The 12,884-nt window shown below is 53.5% G+C and overlaps 2 protein-coding genes across 8 annotated transcripts in view; one reads left to right on the top strand and one right to left on the bottom strand.

The window, feature by feature from the left end:
- HEPACAM (hepatic and glial cell adhesion molecule) overlaps nt 1-12,884 on the top strand; it is a 543,784-nt gene that overhangs the window by 271,747 nt on the left and 259,153 nt on the right. The gene's annotated exons all lie outside the window — the stretch shown is intronic.
- The window catches only part of PKNOX2 (PBX/knotted 1 homeobox 2), a 329,979-nt gene that overhangs the window by 257,657 nt on the left and 59,438 nt on the right, over nt 1-12,884 (bottom strand). For 5 of the 7 annotated variants that reach the window (XM_050755701.1, XM_050755706.1, XM_050755702.1 and 2 more), the window contains exon 1: nt 11,009-11,156. The exons of the other annotated variants lie outside the window; for them this stretch is intronic. The gene's annotated coding sequence lies outside the window, so the exon portion shown is untranslated. Of the gene's footprint in view, nt 1-11,008; nt 11,157-12,884 lie in introns of those variants that run through there. 7 annotated transcript variants of the gene reach the window in all.

Genomic DNA, 12,884 nt, shown 5'->3' with positions numbered 1-12,884 from the left:
CAGCTGACTGACGGGGAAAGTGAGGCCAGCTCTGAAGGTCCCATAGTGAGCAGAGGGCTCTATCAAGGCCCACACCCATACCTGTTGCTTGTTCTACACTGGCCTGTCTCACTCATAGCTGGGTGACCTTGGGCAAATTCTCTTACCTTCTCTGAGCCTCACTTTTCTTGGGTCTACACTGATGACTCAACAAAATAGCGGTGACAGCCCCCAGCACAGGGCCCGGCACAGAGCCTACCACACAGCAAAGGAGCCTCCACTCGTCTGTGGCCTTCATGCTGGAGGTCTTGCACAGCTACCCAGAAATCACAGAGCTCAGGGAACATCCTTCTCCTGCCTTTACCTGCAAGCTAGCTGTGGCAGCCTCTCTCCCCAGAGCCCAGTTCCACCACAGCCAGGCCAGGGCCACCAGAACCAGGACTCTGTGCAGCAGAAATGCTAGGAAGTTCCCATCACCCCTGCCAGCAGCCAGTGGTGCTCTGTGGAGGACTGCCTGGGATTGAAGCTCTCCTTCCTTCCTCCCTTCCTTCCTTCCTTCTCCTCAAACCCAATGGAAATGACTTTGAAAAGTATTCCAGGAGACCAGATGTCCAGCTTGGAAAGGGGCTTCCCCTACAATCTGGAAGTCAGCAGGAGTTAGCAGTCCTCCATCTTGCTGCCACTAAGAGGCTCTCATGAATGGAGGTGACTTCTCAAGGGATGCTATGCCAGTGCAGGAGACTAAGTCAGGTTCCTTGGAAACAGGCTCCAGGGAAGGCTGGAGGAATCCTTTCGAGCTCCTTGGCTTTCCTCCAGAATCTGTCTCACAAGTCAAGAGGGCCCCAGGAGACCGCTGCCCTACTATGAAACCAGTTCTTTCCGCCCAGGGCCGGTGGGTGGGGGGCAGAGTGGGAGAGGGGCCGGGAGAGGAGCTCCCTCCACCACCACTGTGTGGGTCACAGGGGAGCAGCGGTCTTGAGTTCCCACTCTGCCGGGCTCTCCTGCCTGATTTCTGTCCCCATGACCCTCCTGGAAGCTGGGGGACTCCGCAGGGTCCCTCTCAACAAGCACTCTCCCAGCCCCTGCAGACAAATAAATGAAGCCAGCTACCTCTGCAATATATCTTCCCACCCGCTCACCTGCCTGGAGGTAGACAGGCCTTCCCACTGCTGGGCTGAGTGTTCTCTGGTGTGCTATCACCTTCTACAAACTCATGGTGCCTGATGGACCTCGCATGTACAGCCCATACAGTTGTAGAAGAATAGACTTGAAAGGGGCCTTGAAGAGAGTCAAGGGTAACCTGCTTATTGTATAAAATGAGGATTCTGTAATCCAGAGAAGCTAAGAGATGAGTCAAGGTCAAAGCTTGTTCTCAATTTCACGTGCGTTTTGTTTGGTCTCCTCATCAAAAATATGTAGCTCCTAGAGGATGAGGCCACCGAGTGTTCCCCACAGCATGCTAATGGGCACTAATTAAAGAGTGGGTTCAGGCCACACCTATTGACAGGTGGATTCCTAGGGAGGAAATGAGAATGAGAACAAGCACCTGTCGACCCTGGGCCTGGGGCATATACTTGACTCTCTGGGCATTTGTCTCCCTGCCCTGGACCTGGAGATAGAGCTGACAATCTCCACAGAGGAAGGTCTCCTGGGAGGAAGGTAGGACAGCTCCTCAGAAGGAGGAGGTCACATCACATTCAGACCTAGCACAGGACTTGGAACAAAGGAGCGTCCATTCCTTAACAATGCACTGTGGACTGAGGACCATGAGGGGAAGCTCTGGGGTGGAGCTCACTTGCCACTACTCCAGCACAGACCCATTGTGCTACCCTGGAACCCAGAGAGACTGTGCCCTCCTCTTACCTAATAGGAATTAGACAGATGCTACCACTAACAGGCTAAACTCCCCTTGGTGTCTGTCGGGCTTGACATCTGTCTGGATTGTGAGCTGATGACCACGGGCATGAGCCCCCGAGGGAATTCTTTCCACCCAGGGGTTCAGCTTACACCTGGGCTGGCAGACCAAGGCAACACTGCAGCTCCAGCGCCCCCACTCACAGCCATGAGATACCCCCTGCTCCTAAATCTACCTCTACCTCTTAGTGCGGGCCCTCCCAGCCCCACCTGAGACTGATGGCTTTGTGGAAGTAAAAAATAGATCTTCTAGATTTTGGTTTCCACAACAGTAGCTCTTTCCAGCATTTGCCAAAGATTTGAGTAACGGAGGAGATGAGTTCAGTTGGTTCTTTTATGAAAGATCCCGGGAGAGGAATAGGTAGAGCTCAGGAGTGGCTTGTGTTGTCTCCAGAAGGCTAAAGGAAGAACCATCATCGCAGAAGATAGGCCTGGGCTACCCTAAATGATGTGTTCCATCACTACAAACAGATACATCTGCACCCACTTCCTGCACCTGCCACTTTAGCCACTCCCTGAGCCCCAGTTTCTCTTACTTATAAAATGATACAATGCCCATTTTACCTGCTTCACAAGGCTAAGAGGCTCAAACAAGGGCACGTGAGAATGAGCTTTATTAGGGGAGAAGACTAATATTTATTCACCATGAGCTTGCCAAGTGCCAATCACTTACAGATGTTTTCTTCTAGAGTTTTCACAGCAGCTTTAAATATGCTTAGTAGTATTACTATCCTTACCTATAAGGCCAAGAAAATGGAGGCTCAGAGAGGTTAAGTGATGTGCACACTGCTTAGCTGTAGTAGAACCAGGGTCAGAACCCAGAATCTGACTCCAAAGCCCGTATTGCTTCCCCTAGCCCCACGCTGTCTCAACAAGAAAAGTAAACGTTGCTTTTTGTGAAGAAGCTAGTGAGTCTTCAGACTGAAATTGCTGCCTCATGGAGCCAACCCCTATTGCTAGGACACATCCATTTGTCCCAGGCAGGCCATCAGAAGGGTCAGAACCAATCCCCAGCCCCCCACACTGCCCTTAAGACTCTATACCACAGAGGCCAAGCCTCTGCCATCTGTTGAATGTCATCATGATTCTTTGCTTGGATTTGCAGCGGTGGCGGTGGTTTTAATGATTGCCTGGCCACGAAGCAATCCAGTTGGGAGGAAACCCAGAATCCTGGAACTTTGAGTAGAAAGGGACCTCTGGGGGCAAGTTCAAGCTCCTCACTGGATAAGTGAGGACACTGACATACAGAGAAGGTAAGTCCCTTGTTGAAGGTCACATATCAGTCAGCGGCCGAGTCCACAGTGGAATCCACCATCCTTAAACTACCAGTCCCGACCCCATTCTCTCCACCATCCCGATCACCCTGATATCGATCAGCTTCATTGTTCCTGAGACAGAAGAGGGCTGGATGTGGGCTTAGAGTCTCTGCTCTCTCTGCTTAGGGAAAAAGGGGATCTTAGGTAAGAAAGCCATGTTGCAACAAGGAGTGAAGCGAGTTTGTTTGCCTCATGCACCAACTCACTGGTCTAAGTTCTACCCATTGAGAAGTCAACATGGAAAGGCCGGCTCGGAAATCCCTCGGTGTGTAAGGGAAACTGGACCCCAACAAGGAGGCCTACCTGGCGCTCCTGGGGCAGGGACAGCCCACTTCTGGCCGCCTGGGATAGGCAGAGGGGGCTGAGTTCCTCCTTCTAGTCCAGGCTGCTCCTTTGCAGTCCCCAGGACAGCGCAGAGCACCATGACCTAGGAGGCTCATGTTTCACTTCCCCGCTGGCCAGCCGCTCAGCCAGTCCTCCTCTAACACTCTGCAGAGACCCCCTTCCCCCCAGAAGTCTGCCCTGTGACTCCACTCTGTCCTGGTCACTCCACGTCCTGCCCCACTGTTGCCTCCTGTGGTTAACACCTGGTTGGTGGCTTTTTCCACGTCACCTCTGTCCATCATCTCTCATGTCTGTGTGTTGTATGTGCCCCCTCTACCGTGAACCCCAAACACCCCTCGTCCGCAAAGTGTCCTCAGGGTCTGTATACCTGTTTTCTACTGCAGCCGCTGCCAGGGCTGTGCACAGCGGGCAGCACCAGGCCACAGCATTGACTGGCTATTTGTGCAATGCTGGTTGAAGGTACCAGTGACCCGGGAAAGGGCCCAAGCCAGGTTCTGGGGAAGCAAAAGGAAAGGGAAAGGGATAATCCTCCAACTGGATCATCAGCTCCAAAATAACATGACAGAGGAGAGTAAACCATGATTGAGCCTCTCCTCTGTGCCAGACACCGTGCTAGGACTTAACGGATGCCCTCTCAACGGTCCTACGAGCTATGTGCTTTTACTTCCCAATTTACAAATGGGGTCACTGGATCGAAGATGTTAAGCAACTTGTCTAGATCCATATGATAGGTAAGAGCAGGGCTAGGCTCTAAATGAAGTTTTGCCTGATGCTAAATAAAGCCCATACTCAACACTGCCCCACCACAAGCAAGCTCCTTGAAGACAGACTTTATGGCAATGTGTTTGCTTTGTTTTTGCTGCTGTCTCCTCAATGCCTAGGACTGTGCTGGGGACATAGAAGACACTCTATAAATATTTGCTGAATGGAAGAACAAAGGGAATGGATGAATGCCATGCTGCCCCTCCCCAGCATGGCAGGACACCTGCCCATGATGCCAGATTACTCGGTTCTATTTCCAAGAATCTTCAACAACTATTTGTTCCCTCTCTCCACCTAGAAAAGTATCCTGTCTATTAATGTTCCTCCAAAAGCCATGTTTACTAGGTTTGGGATGGGGGTGTGAGCAGAGGCGTAAGTTGAACACAAAAGACTACATCCTAATGAGGTGGAGGATTTACAAGCCTCAGTGCCCTGTGACCTGCTGCTTCTGTGGCCGCTTTCTGGCCCATCTGGATCTGGCTCCTCCTCCACCCCAGCCTTCCCCCTCCCGCACTGGGCACCCCCACTGCCTTGACTGAGCTGTACTCAAATTGGCCAGGTTCCTACTGAGCAGAGAACTAACAGTTACGCCACCCACCCCAGCCCTATCCGAACCCTCCAGAGTCTGCTCTGGGCCCCAGGGCCAGCTGCTTTTCTCCACATTCCAGCCAAAAATAATACAAGAACGAAGCTGTTTGGTGGAGACTTAATCTAATCTTCGTTGCTTCAGTTTTAAAATATCCTGCCTGGTTTAGGGTTTCTTATTACACGCAGGGATGTGTTTTTAGTGAGATAGGTCTTAGCAGAAACGTCCTTCTTGTAATTAGAAACCCAGGCAGGCCGGGCCTGCAGTGAGGCATCCAAGCCAAACAGCAGATCCCCCTGAAGACAACACGTTTGCAGCAAGCTCTTCTCAAGCTCTGCTTGACCACATGAGACTAACTGAGCTGTCCCAGGCTTGCTTCTCCCTCTCTCCTGGGGGTTCTGGACGGGAGGAAAAGCTGGAGTTCAGTTAGAAAGACTGTGCCTCCAACTGTTGCTCCCTCAATCTCCAGCCCTGTCTCCCACCCCCAATCAAAATGGAGACTAAGATGTTGCCCGTGACTGGCTGAGAAGGATATGCGGAGGAAAAATTACCCCAAGGAATCCCCACAGACTAGGGAGAATTAAAGACAAGCATTCCACCGGAGCCGCGTCTCCAGGATCAGAGCTAGCTTTTACAAATCAGACACCGGAACAGAAGGAGTCTATGAGCGCGCACACAGTTTTGTGTAAGTGCCGGGTGTAACTTCTTGGGCTTTCTGGCCCAGAATCTGCTTTGATCTGCCAGCAGAGACTGCTAAGAAAGGTTCAGGCCATGGCTAGCTCCAGACCAGTACCCACCCCCCGCCGCAGCCAACCAGATGTCACACACACCAGTCAGGGCTCAAGTCTTGCCTTCCCAGTGGAATAAAGAGAAGGGACTGCATTTTTGATAAGTCAGATTCTGCATTCATCTGATGCGTGAAAGCTATTCCAGGTAACACCATTTGGAAGAAGCGGGCTGGATCCCCCAGCTCAGCCAAAATTGCCCCTCTTGGTAAAGTGTAAATGGTTTTTGGAATCACAGCAGGCCTTTCCAATTCTAGGATGTAATGCAAGGCAGGAATCCAGCCGCTTTACTATAGCCTAAGAACTGCTGAGAGTTGTGGGGAAGGTCCTGGAGCCAGGCGAGGAAAGAAAACACACCGAAGAATGTGACTTTGCTGCTGAGAAGCCTCTGTCTCCCATTTTCTTTACTCAGAGCGCAGCCTGTGCTTGATCGAGCCCATCCTCTCACCCTAGTGAGAACTGTGTGTGATACATTCTACTTTACAGATGAAGAAACCAAGGCCCAGAAGCTAGATGACCCCTGGAGTCATGCAGCCCAGGCAATAACAGAGTGAAAAGAGACCAGGCCACTAAATTTCAGCCTAAACACTAGCTCAGCATGCCGACCTGCCAACCTTGATTATCTGCCCACCACTTCCCTCCCTCCTTCCTCCCTTTCCCATCAGGTATTAGATTTAATTAAATTAGCAGATCCCCATCACAACAATCCTGGCCATGCTGCCTGGATAGAACCCAGCCCATGGAGCTCCTCCCTCTAAATTCTGCTTCTCAATATAATTCAATCTTCAATAAGTCACAGATCTCACGTGAAGTGTTTTATACAAAGCATGGTGTGTTGGCTAGACTCAGGCTAACGTGGTTCATGATGATTTCATTTTCCATTAGAACTTCCTCAGTTTTTCCTCTGCAGCATCGTTTTCACCCTCTCCATACTCGGATCTGCGTTTTGTTTGATCCAGACACTTGGCTTCACATGCCGTCACCTCCAGCAATTGCATCACACGTTTATATATATCTTACAGCATCGCAGTCCTTGTGCCACACAGCGTAGGAAAAAGGAAAACTCATAACAGCCTTTCTCACCCTCCTCGAACTAATTTAGAAAATGTGCTCCAGATTAAATAAATCGGGAACAAAAGTCTGAGATTAGAGATAGAATTTCAGAAAGTAGGGAGGGGGGAACTAAATAAATAGCAAGGAAGTCTTGCAACATGTTGGAAGCCTATAAATTTTATTGGTTGTTTCTTTAATAAAAACAAATTCAAATGCTAACAACGCAGTATTATTAAGACTCTAACATTTAGACATCTAATTTTGTCCTGCTCCGCTGCTGTTTACGTTGCACGTTGGATTCGCGGAAGGTAAGGAAGTCAGGTCGATCGGTCTGGTTTGGTTCCTAAACCAGGCTAATAGAGACCCCTTTAAAATCCAGCCGTTTTGCTTTCTAGGCATGCCTTGGTCTCTAATGAGTTACAGCCCAGGTTGAAGATGGACATGGCAGAAAGAAATTTAACACACACTCTGGTGCACCCATAAACTTCAAGGCCAAGGGAGAGGAGGTATGTTTCCAGTTAAGCTAGAACTCCATGAATTCAGGATTCTCCACTCACAAGACAGTAATTCTCCTTATTTCATCACTAACTTACTTCAAATGTGTTTATACAATTTATTGCTACTGAACTTCCAGGCAACTGGTGTAGAGTTAATGAAACCCAGCTTGGAGAAGCTTTGAGCTTTGAACAACTAACCACAGTTTAAATGGTTATGACATGCGGTCAAAGCCACAGCCTGAGCCCACTGCAGTTTCTGTGTTAGGACCTAGTCAAAAACCTTGTCATCTCACCTTTTGTGCCAAACAGACTGAAAAAGCAAAAAGCACTGAAAACCAGCCTGCCTTGTTCCTTCTCAAGGTTCCCAGCCATTTAAACACGTTTATCTTACTAAACGCGAGGCGAGCCCCTCCTCCAGCCCCGAGTAAATATTTTAGTTGCAGTTGGAATTGGCAGCTGGGCTGAAATCCTGAAATCCAGTTTGGGTTTAATTGAACAGGGTCAGGCCTACCTAAAGCAATGCTGGGAGAGGCTGCTGAGGAGGCACCAAGCAACATTTAAAGGCAGACTCAGTGACAGCCCAAAGGCAACACAAAAATGAACAGATGAAACCGGACTGGAAAAGAAGCAAACTCGTCTTACAGAATCACTTGGACATTAACTTTTATTAATTCCATTGTCACATGGCAACCTCCCCCAAGCTGTGTCCATGTGGGAACTCCAGCAAGCTCCCTCTTTTTAAACAGACCCATTTTGGAAGAGTAAAGGGGAGGTACTGGATTTGCCACTGCCGCACAATAAAAGCCCCTTTTGAAAGCAGCACTTTCATTAACTTAAAGCAATCTATAGACTTTAAAGCAGAGAGCAGTAAACTCCCAGAGAGGATCATAAAACAGCCAGTATCAAGTTGGGTATACTTCAGTGCAATTCGCACGAGGCATTTTACTGTGAGCGGTGGTCGGGCCCATCTCCCTCCAGTAACCCCCTGCCCCTCATTCTGAGCAGCCTCTCTTTCTCTTGGCTTTCATGCCTTTCCCGCTCACAAAGAGGAGGCGGTGACCAGGGAGTCTCCGTGGGGTCACGGCTCCCTCCCCCCTCGGGCTCTCAGCGGGAGAGAGCTCTCACGAATTCCAAGCCTGCAAAACAACAGCCTTGGAGCTCCGCGGCGGCAGTCGCCGCGCCCCGGGCCGCCGAGGCCACTCGTGGGTCGTGGGTCGTGCGTCTTCCGTGTCCTGTAAGGGCTGTCTGGCTCTCCCTGCCAAGGGTGCAGGGGGCTGGGAAGGTGGATTTAATATTAAAAGGAGGAAATCTCAAATCTTCCTCCCCTCAATACCCTCCTCCCCCCCCCACACACACTCTTTCTCTAGATGCCCAGAGAATAACCTACCTCCCTGGTCGGGACCCCTTCCCATCCCACACCCCAGAGCTAGGCCTAAGCTATGGGTATGCAGCCGGAGTGGGAGATTATGAGACCAGAAACGGGACCCTCCCTCCTCGCTTCCACCAAGGTTCTGGGGCCTCAGAAGGCCAGAACGGCAGAGAGAGCAGGAGGGCAGGGGCAGGGGCTTTAGGTAATAGACCGTGTTATGTTTGAACACCATCATTCTCAGATCTGGGGCGGGGAAGATCGTCTAATCTGCCTAAAATGCGAAGCTTTTGGCTTCCACCAGTTATAGAGCATTTGAAACCCGAAAAGCCAATATCCTGAAGTCTCAGGACAGGAGAGATGACAGTAGGGCACCCCAAGCTTCCTTCTCCCCCGGGCGCACCAAAGGCCGGGTTTGTGGGCTTCTCAGCCCGGCGAGGGTAAGCACAGGAAGCGGCTCCAATCAGGGCACTGGAGTTCGAACCAGTCCTACCCTGGGCCACAGCCCAGACTCCCGGCCCACTGCGGCACCTCGCTGCTAGCGCTGCCCCCACTTCCCCGCCTTTATCGCAGGCCGCGGCCCCTGGGGGCCACCGTTCCCGCCCCGCCGCGCTGCACCCGCAGACCCAAGTGGCTCCTGGAGCACTCTGAGCCGCCTGGGTCGGGTCCTCCGATCCACTTCCAGCCCGGCGAGGCTGCCCTGCCGCTTCGCCCAGGTGGTCTCTTCGATCTGTCCGCTTCCCGGAATCGCTCTCCTAGGACCGGGTCCTGTGTGGCCCAAGTCCTCTCCTCCTAAACACTTTCGGGGGGAAGCAGCAAAAATTCGGGGCTCCCCTGCCACGGCTCAGATCAACTACTTTCGTCGCTTACCTAAACACTTTTTCACACGCAGAGGTCCAGGACCCCCGCGTGCGACCCTCCCCAAATTCCAATAGCCTCGACCACAAGAAAAAGCTGTGATCCTGTTACTGAATCCTAAAAACGCCACCCGTTTCTCCAGCCCCCAACTCCGACCTCCAGCACTCTGCTCTGGCCGGCGTGTAAACTACTTATCGGCCCTTCAATCCCGATTCCGTAAACAGTCTGGATCCTATAAACCAAACTCCAGCCTGGTCCTAAAACCCAGCCCTAATTCAGGGCCGATCCACAAAGCGTCTACCCCTCAGTTCCCAACCAGAGTCTACCCACCGCGCGGAAACCCCCGGCTCCGCGGTGAAGAGCCCCGGGAAAGGGCGGCCCATTTCGCTCGTTTCTTCCTGGGAATCGGGAGCCAGGAAAGCCCCGTCACCTAACCCGAAAGAAATGCAAACTTTGCGCGGCAGATTCGGGACCCTGACCCATCCCCCTCAGCTCTCCGCTCCCGAGCGCTTTCAGTCCCCTCTTTTACGAACTCATCCCCTAGTTCTCGAGCCAGAAGGGCTCCCGATTCCCAAGCCTCGCGCGGGCCCCTACGCCCGCCTCACCAAAGATCCCCAACAATCACGGAAAGCCGGTGACCCTACACATTCTCGCTCCTCCCTGGGTGAGGGTCCCTGCGCGTAGTCCCTCAGTTCCTGGCTGCCCGGACCCCGCCGGTGTTCCCCTGTCTGCACCGATCCGCCCGCAAACCCCCATTCGCCCTGCCTCTCCAGGCCCGGCCGGCCGCGGCCGCGGCTCCTCCACTCCTTCGGTCACCCGGCCCCAGCCTGGGACCGCTCCCGCTTCCAGCCGCTGGAAAGCAGCTCTAGGCTAGTGGCGCCGAATAAGCGCCGGCCCCAAGGACGCCCGAAGCCGGGAGAAAGAGAACCTGGAGCCTGCCCGCGGTTCCCAGCCTTGCCCCGCGGAGCGCCCAGCCGGGAGCCTCCGGCACCCGGTCTCCGGCCGGCGTGCCTGTTCCTATTCTGGGGTCCCCTGGCGCTCCCGGCGCACAGCTCCCCGCCCGCCAGCTACGGGGTTGGGCCCGCGGCGATCCGAGTCCGCAGCCAGGCTCCTTGCACCCGCGGACAATGCGCGGCCGGCCACGGGCCCAAGCGCGGCGAGGCGGCGGCGGCAGCGGGTCTGAGCGCTGGCCGGGCAGGGAAGCGGGCGGCCCGCGGGGCTCTCGCAGCCTCCGTGCCTGGCCTCGCCGCCCCTCACGCTGCTCCGCTCCGCGCTCTCCCGGCGCTTCCCCAGCTTCTCTCTGTACGCTCCCGCCGTCCCTCGCTGCTCCCTGCCTCCCTCCTCCCTGCTGCCTCCCTCTCTCTCCTCCCTGCTGCCTCCCTCTCTCCCTCTCTCCTCCTTGCCCTGTCGCAATGAATAATACTCTGGCTTGGGGACTGGAATAAAACACACGCGCTCTGAGGCAGCCGCCCGCAGCAGCAGCCGCCGCCGCGCCGCCGCCGCCGCCTGCAAAAGCGTCTCTGACATGGAAATGAATGACAGCTTACCTGATGCCAATCTTCATCAGACTGACACCGGCGTGACAACACAGCCTATACTTCCCAGCACTGCTCGGGACGTCAGCGGCACAGGGACCCGCCCCCCGAACCCCCCCTTCACACCTCCCCTCTCCCCACTCCCCCTTTCTCCCCACCCCCCATCACCCCCACCCACTCCCGGCCCGGCCGCTGCCAAGTCGGAGGAGCCGCTGGAGTGTCTCCCTCTACTGGAGGCTCTCGGGCGGCGGGCGCGGGCCTGCTCCTGAGGCGGGGAGGCGGGCGGCCTGGAGAAGCGGCTTCACTCGCGAGGAGCCTCGGATGGGGAGCGCGGTGGACCCCCAGGAACTCAGGAGCACCCTCCCTCCTCCAAGCCAAGTCCCCCTTAGCGAACAACCGGGGCCGAGTTCCAAGATATCACCGGTGCTGAGGGGACTGAGATGAGGTGAGATTTTCTGTGGACCCCAAGAGAACTCCCCAGAAATGATGAAACTTAAAACGGGCAAGAAATCCTTCCTTCCACCAGCACTCCCCCTCCCCCTTTCCTGCCTGGCTGGCCTCATTTTTATGATTGCATTTGAATAATTCTCATTACCCTGGCCCCAGAAAAGGTGTTCAGATGACACTCTGGTTAGTTATTCCTGGTCTCAAGAGCTTTTTCTGCTGGGGGCTTCCCGGGATGTCTGGTTCAAGGTGGGGCAGAGGGAGAGAGGAAAGAGTGGAGAGGTTTTGTCAGTATAGTAGTTCTTTGCAAATGTCAGGCAAGCCTGCTCTAAGCCACTGCTATTTCATTCTAATAAAAAGTCCTCAAGAAACTCAGTGAGTTCCCAGAGTTCTGGGGGCAGAGGTGCAGTCATATAGGGAGAGACCAGCTGGGCTGTTTCAGCCTGGGCCTGCTGGGGTGGCTTCATCTACATCAGGGCGGAAATGGGCTCGTTATGTGCTGTCTACAGTGGAAGACAAAAGCAGGCATGTGTAGACCCACAAGTGCCTCCGTTCACTCAACAGAGATCACAGTCCTACTAAGAGCCACACACCAGAGCACGCATGCTTGCTTCCACAACTTAGCACATGGCCCTCCGCATAAAGGGACAAGAGAACCCCTTCTGCCTCTGGAAGTTTGTTTCTTGCTCCCCATAGAGGAGCCCTTTCAGCCAGTCAGGCAGCCATTGATCCTCTGACCCCAGGCCAGGCAGGGGGCCTGGATGAAGCCCAGACAAAGACACCAACATAAGCGGGAAAGCAGAAAGTGAAACCCAGCCACCGGCTTTTCAGTAAAGAATCTGACTCAAGAAGTCGAAGCTGACCCTGAGCTCTTCTCAGGCCTCTGGGTCGCTGCTCACCTGCCTCCGTCATGGGCAAGGATGAGAGCTGTTAGCGTTGCCTGGCTCAGGAGAGGCAGCTGAGATCCTGCTTACATCACATCCCAGATACACACACTACTGTTTGTCCAGATCCTCCCAGTACCCCCAAATCCACCCTCCACCGCTGCTTGTGGGAGAAACTCTTCAGTGGTAGCCCCCATTATAGACCAAGTAGAATCCTCTCACCTTCACACACAACCTCCAAAAACTTCACTAGGTGGATTTATGTCACCCTAGCCTCTGATCTGATCAGAGTCTCTGGCTGCTGACAGCATAATCGCTATTATATATTATACATTGTATAATAATATAATAATAATGAATGCACTTGCCCTTTTTATGTGGTACAGAAGCGGCCAGATTCTCCAACCCAGAGGCTGGAGGTCAGGCTGCCATAAACTCTCAGAGGGAAGCCCTCTTCAGATAAGGGAGGGGGAGGGGAGATCCATTTGTCTCTGCCCAGGACCTCTGGAGGGAGGGGTTTTTCTCTTTCCCATGGCTCCCAGTGAGTTGCTACAGCCTGC

Source organism: Macaca thibetana, chromosome 14, assembly GCF_024542745.1.
Source record: "Macaca thibetana thibetana isolate TM-01 chromosome 14, ASM2454274v1, whole genome shotgun sequence".
Classification (NCBI taxonomy): domain Eukaryota; kingdom Metazoa; phylum Chordata; class Mammalia; order Primates; family Cercopithecidae; genus Macaca; species Macaca thibetana.
This window is presented reverse-complemented; position numbering and strand designations above follow the sequence as displayed.